General features: G+C 37.4%; 1 protein-coding gene across 11 annotated transcripts in view; it reads left to right on the top strand.

The window, feature by feature from the left end:
• MYO9A (myosin IXA) overlaps positions 1–15,338 on the top strand; it is a 281,728-nt gene that overhangs the window by 31,199 nt on the left and 235,191 nt on the right. For 2 of the 11 annotated variants that reach the window (XM_036842812.1, XM_036842813.1), the window contains exon 2: positions 14,317–14,431. The exons of the other annotated variants lie outside the window; for them this stretch is intronic. The gene's annotated coding sequence lies outside the window, so the exon portion shown is untranslated. The remainder of the gene's footprint in view (positions 1–14,316; positions 14,432–15,338) is intronic. 11 annotated transcript variants of the gene reach the window in all.

Consider the following 15,338-nt stretch of genomic DNA (forward strand, 5'->3'; position numbering starts at 1 on the left):
CCACAGGCCAAATCCGGCAGGTGGCCTGTTTTTGTATTGTCTGAAAGCTAAAAATGGTTTTTACATTTCTGAACCTTTAAAAGAGTGAAAGAAAACCCACAAAAAACCTGAGTATGTGACAAAGGCTATATGTGATCCACAAAGCATAAAATATTTACTATCTGGCCCTTCACAGGAAAAGAACTTCTAGCTGTAAAAAATTACTTTGTTCATTTGTTTCCTTGGTAATCTTTTTTTTGTTCTCAGAGTGCTTAATTGTTGAAGAGTTTTGGCAAGTTGGCTAAGTTGTCTGGAAAGAAGGAATTGAGCAACAGTACTTAATAAAAGGAACATTAGAATCATTGTTAAAAGGATAGAAAAGTAGGACAGATAAAAAATGTAGTAGGGACAAAGACTAAAGAGTCTGTGGACTTCTTTCAAAGTGGACAAGAAGAGATAGTCTGTTCAAAGGATCTACTGCTTCTGAAAGCCCCTCAGAATATGGAGGACTCAAATCTGAGTTTAAAGTATACCTGTGAAACTATTCAGGTACTTGAGAGTATGCACATCTGAAAGGCCACTAAGTACCTGGAGGATATCATATTACAAAAGGATGTGTTCCATAGACAAAGTATAGTAGAGTTGAAAGATTCCAAGGCCAAAATAAGTGCTGAATTCTGGTTGCACAAACTTAAGCATGTGGAAAGTGATGCTGAGTCTCAGTATTTTGATGTGTATTTTATAATGATTGAGTATATCTTCTCAACAAGACCTCCAAAATATGCAGACATCTATGGAGCTCCTAAGTGGATCAACCTGTAGATGAACTTCCCTAGTATCTGATTCTCATTGAAAGTCAAAGGGAGAGGTGCTCAAATGAAGGATATCTTGAAAGAAATAAAAATTTGTAAATATGTAAATTAAGAAAAAGACAGAGTCTCTCTTTGTTTTGCTTATTCCCGTATTTACTGCTGGCTGTAAGTAATATATGTTTCTACTCTTTATTACATTCTTTTCCTACTCTCCTGTCTACTTCAACAGCTGGATAGTGGTTTTATCACAAATTATATAATTGCTTATGAACCTCTATTATATTATTGATTCTGTTGATGGGGGCATCATGAGGTACAGCCCTTTGTTTCACGTATTTATTGAACAAACATTTTTTGAGTTTCTACTAGGTACTAAACGTTGTGTAGCAGAAAGACAAAGAAATGCTCTGCCCTTAACAAGCCTATAGAGTAGTAGGGGAGAGTACCAAATATGAACTGAGCAATTAGATATACCATTTGGAGTTCATTTGGCAAGGCTAAGCTCAAACAGCACTATTGCAAAGAAGCCTTCCTTAGGACCCCAGTCCCTATGCCAGAGAAAACCTAATGCTGAAACTTGATCTCTGTTCTCTAAAAGCTTATGATTTCATAGAGGAAATATGATATGTCCCTTATCAACTATAATATAAGGCAGTTTATGACAGGCAAAGTAGCATAGTAGTTAAGAACCCAAATTCTATGGCTAGACCACTGAGGTCTAAATCTTGGCTCTGCCATTTACTAACCTATAACCTTAGACAAGTGGCAACCTCCATGTGCTTCAATTTCTTGATTTGTAAAACAGGGATAATAATAGTATACATTTAATTAGGATTGTTATGAGGATTAAGTGATTTAAGCACATAGTAAATGCTATGTGAGTGTTTATTGCTATTATTATTAATTATTATCATGTTTCTTATTTGTGCTAAGTTTCTAAGCAAATTGTTTGAGAAATTGGGGCCTGGCTTCTAACTCCAGATCATCCATGTACTGGTTATATTATCTTGGGAACATCACATAACCTCTCTGGAATTGGTTTCTTCATCTGTAAACGAGGATAATAGCATACATTTCTTATTAAATGAGGTAATACATATAAAACACACAGCACAGTGTCTAACTATATATTCTCAATAAAGAGGAGATATTTTTCTTAAAACTGTGAATGAAATAAAGGAAATGTTACGGAATTTCACTTCAGAGAAGTGAAGAACTGTTGAGATGTATAACACATTCCTGAGCTCATAGGAGTCACTAAATGCATGTTCACTTAATACGTTTATTTAGAGAATGGGAGCCTAGGGAGAACGCTGTTTGAAATACAGGTTTCTTTCCATGAGGACCATGGAAAGATGATTTGATAATCTTGTAGGCAAATATCATTGACCTAGTAAAAGGAAACTTCAACATAAATGACCTAGAAAAAGTCACTTATAGTTTTCTTTTCTATATACAAATAGGATTTTTGTGTTTTCATTAAGGATTCTAAAAAATTGTAGGATTCTTAGTTATTCTGTCAAACTATGCATTGTTTTGTAACTATGAGTAACTTTGAGGGAGTTTCTATAGAGTAGAAAATTTGCTGAGTAAAACAATATACGTTTTTTATAGCCTTAAAAGATTTTTATTGGAATGAATAAACATTTAGAAGTTTTGAAATTTTATTAATTAAATATATAAAGCACAGGAGCTTCATAAGTAAGTACTCCATCCATATTATGTTGGTGTATTAAGAAAAAAATGTAATTTTACAAAGAATGGAAATTTATCTTATAGAGGGAGAGATTTTAAGTTGTTTAAGATTCATGTTTTGGTTATAGTCTAGTCTTCACGTGGTGTCCCTGTAGAATGGCAAAAGGTCCATTATTTTGAAACTCTTAAAATACAGTTAACCCTTGAATAACATGGGGCATAGGGGTGCTGACCCTCTGTGCAGTTGAAAATTCGTGTCCTAGGGTATAGTTCACCCTCCATATCTGTGATTCCTCCATATCTGTGGTTCCACTTCTGTGGATTCAACCAACTTTGGGTCATATAGTACTGTAGCATTTACTATTGAAAAAAAGTCTGCATGTAAGTGGATCTGCACAGTTCAAACCTGTGTTTTTCAACATCAAGTGTAATGTAACATTTAAAAAATAAATCTTTGGGAACCACAAGAGATGCCCAATTGCTGAAACAATCTTGAGAAAAAAGAATAAATCTGGAGTTATCACGCGCCCAGACTTCAGACTATATTACAAAGCTACAGTAATCAAAACAACATGGTACTGGCACAGAAACAGACTCATAGATCAGTGGAACAGAATAGAGAGCCCAGAAATAAACCCACACACTATGGTCAATTAATCTACGACAAAGGAGCCAAGAATATATACAATGGAGAAAAGACAGACTCTTCGATAAGTGGTGCTGGGAAAGCAGGGCAGCTACATGTAAAAGAATGAAATTAGAACATTTCCTTACACCATATACAAAAATGAACTCAAAATGGGTTGAAGACCTGAATGTAAGACCTGAAACCATAAAACTCCTAAAAGAGAACATAAGCAGAACACTCTTTGACATGAATCATAGCAATATTGTTTTGGATTTGTCACCTAAGGCAAAAGAAACAAAAGCAAAAACAAACAAATGGGACCTAATTAAACTTAAAAGCTTTTGCATAGCAAAGGAAATCATTGATAAAATGAAAAGACAACCTACTGAATGGGACAAAATGTTTGCAGATGATATGACTGATGAGGGGTTAATAACCAAAGTATATAAACAGTTCATATAACTCAATACCAAAAAAACAAACAACTCGATTAAAAAATGGGCAGAAGACCTGAATAGACATTTTTCCAAAGAAGATATACAGATGTCCAAGAGGCAAATGAAAAAATGCTCAACATTGCTAATCATTAGAGAAATGCAAATCAAAACCACAATGAGATATGTATAACTGATTCACTTTGCTGTACAGCAGAAACTAATACAACATTGTAAAGCAAATATACTCCAATAAAAATTAATTAAAAAATTAAAAAAAAGACAATGAGGTGCCACCTCCTACCTGTGAAAATAACTATCATCAAAAAGTCTAGGGCTTCCCTGGTGGCGCAGTGGTTGAGAGTCTGCCTGCAAATGCAGGGGACACGGGTTCGAGCCCTGGTCTGGGAAGATCCCACATGCCAAGGAGCAACTGGGCCCGTGAGCCACAACTACTGAGCCTGCGCATCTGGAGCTTGTGCTCCGCAACAAGAGAGGCCGCGATAGTGAGAGGCCCGCGCACCGCGATGAAGAGTGGCCCCCGCTTGCCGCAACTAGAGAAAGCCCTTGCACAGAAATGAAGACCCAACACAGCCAAAAATAAATAAATAAATAAATAAATAATAAAAATAAAGGAATTCCAAAAAAAAAAAAAAAAAGTCTATAGGACTTCCCTGGTGGCGCAGTGGTTAAGAATCCACCTGCCAATGCAGAGGACACAGGTTTGAGCCCTGGTCTGGGAAGATCCCACATGCCATGGCGCAACTAAGCCCGTGCGCCACAACTACTGAGCCTGTGGCCCGGAGTCCGCGAGCCACAACTACTGAGCCTGTGTGCCACAACTACTGAAGCCCGCATGCCTAGAGCCTGTGCACCACAACAAGAGAAACAACCGCAATGAGAAGCCCGCGCACCCCAAGGAAGAGTAGTCCCCACTCACCGCAACTAGAGAAAGCCTGCACACAGCAATGAAGACCCAACGCAGCCAAAATAATAATAATAATAATAAAGTCTGTAAATGTTGGCAAGGATGTGGAGTAAAGGGAACCCTAGTGCACTGTGGTGGGATTGTAAATTGGTGCAGCCACTTTGGAAAGCAGTATGGAGGATCCTCAAAAAACTAAAAAAAAACCTGCCTTATGATCCAGCAGTTTCACTTCTGGGTATATATACAAAGAAAATGAAAACACTAATTTGAAAAGATACATGCATCCCAATGTTCATAGCAGTATTATTTACAATAGCCAAGTTGTGGAAGTGTCCTAAGTGTCTGTCAACAGATGAATGGCTAAAGAAGATGTGGTTTATATATACGATGGAATATTACTCAGTCATGAAAGAGAATGAAATGCTGGCGTTAGCAACAGTGTGGATGGACCTAGAGGGTATTATGTTTAGTGAAATAAGTCAGACAGAGAAAGACAGTACTTTATGTTATCACTTATATGTGGGATCTAAAAAATAAAACAAACGGATGTATATAACAAAACAGGAACAGACTCACAGATATAGAGAACTTCTAGCGGTTACCATGGTGGATGGGAGGAAGATAGAGGTATGGGATTAAGAGATACAAACTACTGTGTATAAAATAAATAAACATTGGGACTTCCCTGGCGGTCCAGTGGTTAAGAACCTGCACTTCCAATGCAGGGGCACGGGTTTGATCCCTGGCCAGGGGGAGCTAAGATCCTGCATGCTGTGTGGTGGGGCAAAATAAATAAAATAAGCGACAAGGATATATTGTACAGCACAGGGACATATAGCTATTATTATATAATAATTTTAACTATGAAAATGTTGAATCACTATGTTATATGCCTGAAACTAATATAATATTTTAAATCAACTATACTTCAATAAAAAAAATCTTTGGAATAATATTTAGATGCTAATTTTCCACTTCCTCAAGGTATTTAGAGATTATGGTAAGTGTAATTTTGAGACATTATTAACTCATCAGTAATAACTGCAATATCAGACTGATATTTATTACATGGAATACCATTTTAACTTCAAATAACCAATCTCATTAGTTATGCTAAAGTTTTTCCTCTTTTTTTTTTTAATTTTATTTATTTTTGGCTGTGTTGGGTCTTCGTTGCCGCGCACGGGCTTTCTCTAGTTCCAGTAAGCGGGGGCTACTCTTCGTTGCGGTGCGTGGGATTGTCATTGTGGTGGTTTCTCTTGTTGAGGAGCATGGGCTCTAGGCATGCAGGCTTCAGTAGTTGTGGCACGTGGGCTTAGTAGTTGTGGCTTGCCGGCTCTAGAGTGCAGGCTCAGTAGTTGTGGTGCGTGGGCTTAGTTGCTCCACGGCATCTGGGATCTTCACGGACCAGGGCTCAAACCCATGTCCCCTGCGTTGGCAGGCGGATTCTTAATCACTGCACCACCAGGGAAGTCCCTTTCCTCTTTTTTTATTGAGATGTAGCATATAGCAAGTGCACAAATATTCAGTGATCACAGTTTAAAAATTATATGTATATTCCTGCTTATGTACCATCTAAATCAAGATAATAGAATGTTTATAAAACTCCATAAGGCTTGTTTTCGTGCCCTGCCTCCAAAACTCCTTCTCCCCTAAAGAGAATCATGCTTTTGAAGTTTATAACCATAGATTTATTTTGTCTGTTTGTGAACTTCATATAAATGGCATAATTTAGTATGTATCTTTTAGTATCTGGCTTTTTTTTCACTCAACGTTATGTCTGTGAGTTCACGTTATATCAGCAATTTGTTCTTTTTTAATGCTGTATTGTATTCCATTTATTTTATTGTTGATGAACATTTTGATTGTTTTCATTTGGGGGGCTATTTTATGAATGAAGTGGCAGTGAACATTCTAGTACAGATCTTTTAGTGGACATAATCCATTTTGATGACGTTTGGAGTATTCCATTGTGATTTTGATTTGCATTTCTCTGATGACTAATGATACTGTATTAGTCAACTATTACTGCTTAATAAACAACCTGAAAATTGCCAGTGATGTACAACAATAAGTATTTATTTGTTGGTCATGATTTTGTGGGTCAGCTGGGATAGCTTTGCTCTGTGTATCCCATCTTCTTACTGGGACTAGTAGGCTAGTTGAGGCATGTTCTCGTGGTGGTACAAAGGGCAGGAAGGCTCATCTAGCTTACCACACGTATTTCAAGACTTCGTTTATATCATGTCTGTTGACGTCCCACTCTAAATTGTCATGTGTCTTAGCCTAAATTCAGGGGATGGGGAGGTATACTTCTCCAGAGGACAGTGAAGGTAGGTAGTGAATATTTTTGAACATATTTTTTTCAAAAAATATTGATATTTTGAACAATAATCTAATCTACCACAGATGTTGAGTTCTTTATTGGCCATTTGGATATTTTCATAAGAGCCACTCTTCTATATATATTGTTGCTGGCCATGCTTACTGTATCAGCAACATTGATTACCTCCTTAGGAAAGGACTTTGATTACTTGCTCATTTTTAAAGCCACACCTGTCAAATTGTTGTTGAAAATAGCTCTCAAAGAAGTCAAAGTGGTGTATATACATGAAAACGATGAGAGAGTCAGTAGGAAAAAGCTACAGTGAAGTTTAATAAAATAACTACCTTAAGCATTAAAGATGATTGGTAAAATACGTGGATTAATGTGGATTTGAATTCGTTTATTCCTTTAACAAATATATTTTTGAGTTGTGGATACCTATGATGAAAAAGGCAAGTCTTTTCCCTTTAATGGGGAAATCAGACAGTAAACAAAAATACAAATAAATAATATAATTCTAGGTAGTGCATCAAGTCCTCTGATTAAAAATAAATCAGGGCAAGGACAATAGAGTGGGGAAAGAGGGTTATTTTAGATAAGGTAGTAAAGAAAAGCCTCTCTGAGGAGCTGGCATTTGAGCAGAGACCTCAGTGATATGAAAGAAGGTCCAGGCAGAGAGAACAAGAAGGAAGCGTAGAGGTCCTGAAGCAGGTATAAGCTTAAACACAGGAAAAAGACCAGTGAGGCTAGATTGAAGTGGAGTGAGGGAAAGATAGAAGTTTCAATTTTATTTAATTGTGTTATGGAGAGTCATTCAAGGTTTTGAATAGGAGAGTGGCAAGATCTGATTTACCTTTAAAAAGGGTGACTACTGCCTGTTCTGTTGTGTATAAAACAGACTGTAGTGGAGCAATCATAGAAGCAAGGATGTCACACTTTAAGTAACTCAGATGAGAGAATGATAATGGGCTTGAACTAGGTGATAGAGATAGAAATGGTAAAAACTGGTTAGATTCAGGATATATTTGAAAGGCAGACCAATAGTAATTATTGATGGATTGAATCTAAGAGGGATTTCCTTACAGAATTCCTTATAGGGAAGGGGTTGGAAAAATTTAAAGGTAAGGCATTAGTTAGGGTAGGCTAACTACTGTAACTAAACAACCTCCAAATATCTGTGGCTCTATGCAATAAAATTTTATTTATTATTTACTTCACAATCCAATATAGGTGAATGGGGTTGGGGTGATGGTGGGTACTCTTTTCCATGTGGTCATGGGGAACCCGGGGTCCTTCCATCTATTGGCTCTGTGTCCCTTAGGATCTTAGAGCTTTTTCCTGGATCCTTTCCAGACAAGGAAAGGCAGACCTTTTTTTTAGGGGCTTTTATTGGCTCAGCTTGGAGGGGATGTACATTACCCCTGCCCACATATCATTGGCATGGGACTTGATCACATGGTCACATGTAACTAACTGCAAGGAAGGTTGGGAAATAAAGTCTAGCTGAGTGCCCAGGAAGAGGAAGAAATGGGTTTGTAAAAAGAGTATTTGGGGACCTTTGGAAGAAAAAATCATTACAAAACACATAGTTTGCATAGTTTAAAAATACAAATATTTGCATATCTAAATAAGTTACATGTATGTTTATATACATACATACCTAATTTTATGGCACTTTGCTTTATTGTGCTTCACAGATACTGAATGTTTTACAAATTGAAGTGGCCACTGCATTCAAGCAAGTTTATTGGCACCGTTTTTCCAACAGCGTGTGCTCACTTTGTGTCTCTGAGTCACATTTTGGTAATTCTCTCAATATTTCAAACTTTCATTATTACTGTATTTGTTATGGTGCTCTGTGATCAGTGACCTTTGGTGTCACTATTGTAATTGTTTTGGGGTGCCACAACCACGCCCACACAAGACTATGAACTAATCGGCATATGTTGTATGTGTTCTGGCTGCTTCACCGACTGGACGGATTCCCCCCGTCTCTTTTCCTCTCCTCAGGCATCGCGATTCCCTGAGATATAAAAATATTGAAATTACGCCAATTAAATAACCCTACAGTAGCTTCTAAGTGTTCAAGTGAAAGGCAGGGTTGCATGTCTCTCACTTTAAATCAAGAGCTAGAAATGACTAAGCTAAGCGAGGAAGGCATGTCGAAAAGCTGAGATAGGCTGAAAGCTAAGCCTCTTGTGCCAGTTAGCCAAGTTGCGATTACAAAGGAAAAGTTCTTGAAGGAAATTAAAAGTGCTACTCCAGTAAACATCACGAATAAGAAAGCAAAATAGCCTTATTGCTGATATGGAGAAAGTTATAGTGGTATGGATAGAAGATCAAACCAATTACAGTTCCTTTAAGCCAAAGGCCAATCTAGAGCAAGGCCCTAACTCTCTTCAATTCTATGAAGGCTAAGAGAGGTGAGGAAGCAGCAGAAGAAAAGTTTGAAGCTAGCAGAGGTTGGTTCATGAGGTTTAAGAAAAGAAGCTGTCTCCATAACATAAAAGTGCAAGGCAAAGCAGCAAGTGCTCATATAGAATTTGCACCAAGTTATCCAGAAAATCTAGCTAAGGTAATTAATGAAGGTCGCTATGCTAAACAACAGATTTTCAATGTAGATGAAATAGCCTTCTATTGGAAGAAGATGCCATCTAGAACTTTCATAGCTAGAGAGGAGAAGTCAATGCCTGTTTTCAACGGACAGGCTGACTCTCGTTAAGGGTTAATGCAGCTGGTGACTTGAAGTTGAAGCCCAGTGCTTATTTACCATTCCAGAAATCCTGGGGCCTTTGAGAATTATGCTAAATCTACTCTGCCTGTTCTCTAAAATGGAACAACAAAGGCTGGATGCTGTCACATCTGTTTATAACATGGTTTACTGGATATTTTAAGCCCACTGTTGAGACCTGCTCAGAAAAAAAGATTCTTTTCAAAATATTACTGCTCACTGACAATGCACCTGGTCATCTAAGAGCTCTGATAGGGATGTATGAGATTAATGTTGTTTTCGTGCCCCCTACACAACGTCCATTCTGCAGATCAAGGTGTAATTGTGACTTTCAAGTCTTATTATTTAAGAACAACATTTCATAAGGCTCTAGCTGTCATAGACAGTGATTTCCTCTGATGGTTCTGGGAAAAGTCATTTAAAAACCTTCTGGAAATGATTCAGCATTCTAGATGCTATTGAGACCATTTGTGATTCATGAGAAGATGTCAGCACAGAAGTTTGGAAGAATCAGATTCCAACCCTCATGGATGACTGAGGGGTTCAGCACTTCAACAGAGGAAGTAATTGCAGATGTGGTAGAAATAGCAAGAGAATTAGAAGTGGAATCTGAAGATGTGACTGAATTGCTGCAATTTCATGGTAAAGCTTAATTGGCTGAGGAGTTGTTTCTTATGGATGAGCAAAAAGAAAGTGGTTTCTTGAGGTGGAATCTACTCCTGGTGAAGATGCTGTGAAGATTATTGAAATGACAACAGAGGATTCAGAATATTACATAAACTTAGTTGATAGAGCAGAGGCAGGATTTGAGAGGATTGACTCCAATTTTGAAAGAAGTTCTGTGGGTAAAATGCTATCAAACAGCATTGCATGCTTCAGAGAAATCGTTCATGAAAGGAAGTCAATCGATGCAGCAATCTTATTGTTGTCTTATTTTAAGAAGTTGCCATAGTCACCCCAACCTTCAGAAACTACCACTGTGATCGATCAGCAGCCATCAGCATTGAGGGAAGACCCTCCACCAGCAAAAAAATTACAACTCACTGAAAGCTTCAGTGATGGTTAGCACTTTTTTTTTAGCAATAAAGTAGTTTTTAATTGAGGTCTGTACATTTTTTAGACATAATGCTATTGCACACTTAATAGACTATAGTATAGCGTAAACATAACTTTTATAGCAACGGGAAACCAAAAAAATCTTTGTGACTTGCTTTATTGTGATATTCACTTTATTGTGGTGGTCTGGAACTGAAAACTGCAATATCGCCAAGGTGTGTCTGTATGTGATTATACATTAGTACGGTAATAAATATATTTATTTGTAGAACATTTCAGTTGTAAGTACTAAAAAATGAAGAAACATGAATATTAGCTCTTGAGTACCACTTTCCCAGAGTCATTTTTCTAAAATAAGTTCAAAATGTTTAATAGCTCTCTCACCATGAAATTTATAGCAGTACACAAGTCAGTAATGTTTTCTCAAATGGACCCTACCTTGATAGTAGAATGTTCTTCTTTCAAAATGTACTGGTGAGGCTTTTGCTTTGAGTGAAGCTGTAACAAAGCTGGATTTTTATTTTTCAGATATACGTTTGCCTGATTCTGTCCTTCCAATTCTCTTGTCACTGAGTGATAATATACGATCCTGCTTGCTAACATTCATAAGTAGATCCCTATGATAAAGCAAGTATAAAGAGAAAGGACACTTCTTTTTTCTTCTTGAAAAATAACTTTGAGAACTTGATAAAAAAGTAAAAGCAACAATGCATATATATATATATCTTTTTAATTAATTAATTAATTAATTTTTGGCTATGTTGGGTCTTCGTTTCTGTGCGAGGGCTTTCTCTAGTTGCGGCAAGCGGGGGCCACTCTTCATTGCGGTGTGCAGGCCTCTCACTATCGTGGCCTCTCTTGTTGCGGAGCACAGGCTCCAGACGCGCAGGCTCAGTAGTTGTGGCTCACGGGCCTAGTTGCTCTGCGGAATGTGGGATCTTCCCAGACCAGGGCTTGAACCCGTGTCCCCTGCATTAGCAGGCAGATTCTCAACCACTGCGCCACCAGGGAAGCCCGACAATGCATATTTTTTGAAAATTAAGGTTTATTAGCACAAAGACAGAACACTGAATTAAAAATCTTTAGTTATTTCTTTTTATCTTTTTTTACTGAACTTCTGATTTAAAGGACACTGTATTCCGAACTCTGTTTCCTTCACCATAGGTTTCCTCTATAATTAGTCTCTTCTAACTCAGTCCAGTGAATGTCGTCATAAGCTAGCCTATTCTGAACCACACCCTACTGACCACAGCAACTGTCTCACCACATTGTTTTTCTCTGTTAGCATATACTTTTGAAATAACTACTTTGGGATAGGGCATAAAAAGAATATTAAATAATTTTCTTTATGAAAAATATAGCAATATCTGATGCTATATAAGTGCCAGTAATTCCTAATATGCATAGTTTTATTTTTAAAATTAGTCATTTATCCCCACATCATTATTGAGTAATCCATTTTTCTCTGCTGATTTGAAATATTTATCATCAATTTTATAGATTTTTTTTTTTTTGCTCTTTAAGCCTTAATTTTCTATTTTGAAAGGTAATAGTTTGTTTCCTGTCTCAGAGAATTGCTGTTCAACTCAAATGAAGTAATGCATGTCAAACTTAATTTTGGTGAACACTATAAAAGGAAAATTTGACGATTTCCCCAAAGCCTAATATTGTGGTTCATTTTTTATATATGTATACTTTTATATACAATTTTATAGTTTATGTTTTTTCATTTGACGTTATATTGTACATCCCTTGCCATATTTCTGCATGGTTGGCATTGCAAGTATCCTTCACTATCTAAATCTGTTTAATTCTTCAGTTTTGATAGTGGATTTGGATGCCCGGGGGCGGGGGTACTGCCTTATTTGAATTTATTTGGTTATGCAAGTGGATAGCAAATAGCATGATAGTGAAGGAAGTATCCAAAAGCGTATTCAAATATATTTGGTTCCTGAGTTTAGATTGTGAGATTTTGGATACGAGGAATTTGTGTAACAAGGGATGCCTATATTATCAAAGGATATTATACTAAACCTGTTGTAGTGGGTTCTTTTGTTGACAGAGAACAGAAAAACCCAACTCAGAGTGGCTCAGGGAATAAAAAGGAATTGATTGGCACACTTAACAAGAGGTTCAGTGGTTGAGTTTATCTGAGGCACAGCTGGATTCAGTGGCTCAGTGTTGATACGGTTTTGCTGTGTGTTGAGTTAGTTCATTACTTTTACTGCAGAGAGGCTTCTTCTATGCATTCAGAGAAGATGACTGCCGATAGCTCTAGATTTACATTTTTCTAGATTAGCAGCCCTAGTAGCGAAAAAAAAATGCTTCTTTCCTAATAGTTAACAGCAAATTTCCAGTAGGGAATCTCAGTAAGCAGCCACTGTCACTAGGGGGAATGGAATAAACTGATTGGCTGGGCCTGGGTCACAACTAAGTGGGGGGTGAGGTCAGTCCATTCAAACTGTGTCATATGACAAGGGAGGAGGAGTAGTTCTTCAAAGGAAAACACAGTACTTTCACCAGAAGAAGATATAGATTACTTATGGGGCAGACTAAACCGATAGATGTCCATATACCTATGCTATAGTGTGTCATACGTGACTCATTTTTTCCATCACCCTTTCTTTAGTTGAAATACTACAAGATGTTTTTTCTTTCAGCACCAAATTTGGCTTTTAGTTGGTATTGATGTACTATAGGTTAAAATTGGGTTGGGACTTCTCTGGTGGCGCAGTGGTTAAGACTCCACGCTCCCAATGCAGGGGGCCTGGGTTCGATCCCTGGTCAGGGACTAGATCCCACATGCATGCCTCAACTAAGGAGCCTGCAAGCTGCAACTAAGGAGCACACCTGCTGCAACTAAGGAGTACGCCTGCTGCAACCAAGACCCAGCACAACCAAATAAATAAAATAAAAAAATAAATATTAAAAAAAATTGGGCTCCTATAGCCTATCTAGTGATAAAGATCAGCTAACATGCACTTTTTTTTAAGTCTTTATATTGAATTTGTTAACAGTATTGCTTCTGTTTTACATTTTGGTATTTTGGCTGTGAGGCATGTGGGATCTTAGCTCCCCAATCAGGGATCAAACCCCCACCCCCTGCTTTGGAAGGTGAAGTTTTAACCACTGGACCGCCAGGGAAGTCTCTAATAAGCACTCTTGTCACATCTTACCTGAAAAGCTGTTCCTCAACCCATCTTTTTTTTTTTTTTTAATTCTTTCAGAAAAAGTGTTTTTTCTTTCTGTGAGAGTTACCTGTCTACCTTTGACCTAAATCTTACTTTGTCTTGCTTACCAAAGAACCTTGGCTCATCAGACCTTCATTTTTTTAAGTTTTCAGTTCCTTTTTCTCTGCTTGATTCTATTTATAACCATAAAGGTGTGCTGCCAAGCCCCCTAACTAATAAACATTTCACTCATACTTCTTCTCCTTTCTTTTATAGCAGATATGAGCAACACCTGCTAGTCTACTTGCCAATCTGTCACTTCCTGTTTAACTTCTTATACTCCTTTTCTATTTTCTACTTTTCAGGGTCACCAGTGATATCCTAAGACCTTTGTCTCAGGTGTAAACCTAGTATTACAGTATGTAAGGGCTAAAAAGGGCCTTAGAGATATTTAACTCAACTTTCTTTTAACATTTTGCTTGAAGTTATTTTGATTATACCAAATTTCTTTTGGCTAGAATTTACATGGTATAGCTTCTTTTTTTTTTAACTTTCAGGTTCTGTATCCTCGTATTATACATGTGTGTCTATTGAAAACAGCACAGAGGTGGATTTTAAAAATCTGCTCTGACCATCTTTGTCTTTTAACTGGAGCATTCACGCTTAATACAGGTACTTATGTATTTAGTATGCTTTCCATTTGTTCCATCTGTTCTAAATGCCCCCTTGCCCTCTTTTATATTGATTATTTTTTATCATGCCGTATTTTCATTCTACTAGTTGTGAAGTTTTACTTTTTCCCTATTTTTTTAGTGGTTATCCTAGAATAGGGGTTGGCAAATGTTTTCTTTTAAGGGCCACATAGTAGACATTTTTGGCTTTGTGGACTATATGGTCTCTGTCATAACTGCTCAGTTCTGCCACTGTAGTGCAAAAGCATCCATAGGTAATAGGAAACAGTATAAATTATAGAAGACTAGATGTTATCATCCAGATAGATGAGCACTGGGTTGAGACCAGAAACTGGGAGAATATTTTTATCTTTAAAGTGAGGTAGTGGAAGAGGAACTGTAAGAGTGATTCAGAAAAAGAATCAATCTATCAGGAAGATTACAAGAAAAAGAATTGTCATGTGAGGGCTGTTTTAAGAATGAGAAGGTGGCCACATTAGTCAGATGCTACAGTGTGGTGTGTTAAGATGAGGCTTGAGAAGAGACCTTTGGATTTGGCAACCTTATGGTAATTGGTGACGTTTTTAAAGAACGTTGGCAGTAGCTTGCTGTGTGGAAAGAGTGGTGAGGGAGTGGAAAGTGGATATATAGACCACTGATTCCCAAATGCTATTCTCTGGACCAGCAACAAAAGAATTGCCTAGTTGTCCCAACCTCAGAACCATTATTGGGCCTAGAAATGTATATTTTTAAAATGTTCCCTAGATGATTCTGATAAACACTCACGGATTGCTGTCAAGATGTATTTAAGAGTGATTTTTTTTTTAATTCTTTTTTTTTTTTGGCCACGCTGAGCAGCTTGCGGGATCTTAGTTCCCCAACCAGGGATCGAACTGGGGCCCCCTGCA

The sequence above is a fragment of the Balaenoptera musculus genome, chromosome 2 (genome assembly GCF_009873245.2).
Source record: "Balaenoptera musculus isolate JJ_BM4_2016_0621 chromosome 2, mBalMus1.pri.v3, whole genome shotgun sequence".
In the NCBI taxonomy this organism is placed as follows: Eukaryota; Metazoa; Chordata; class Mammalia; order Artiodactyla; family Balaenopteridae; genus Balaenoptera; species Balaenoptera musculus.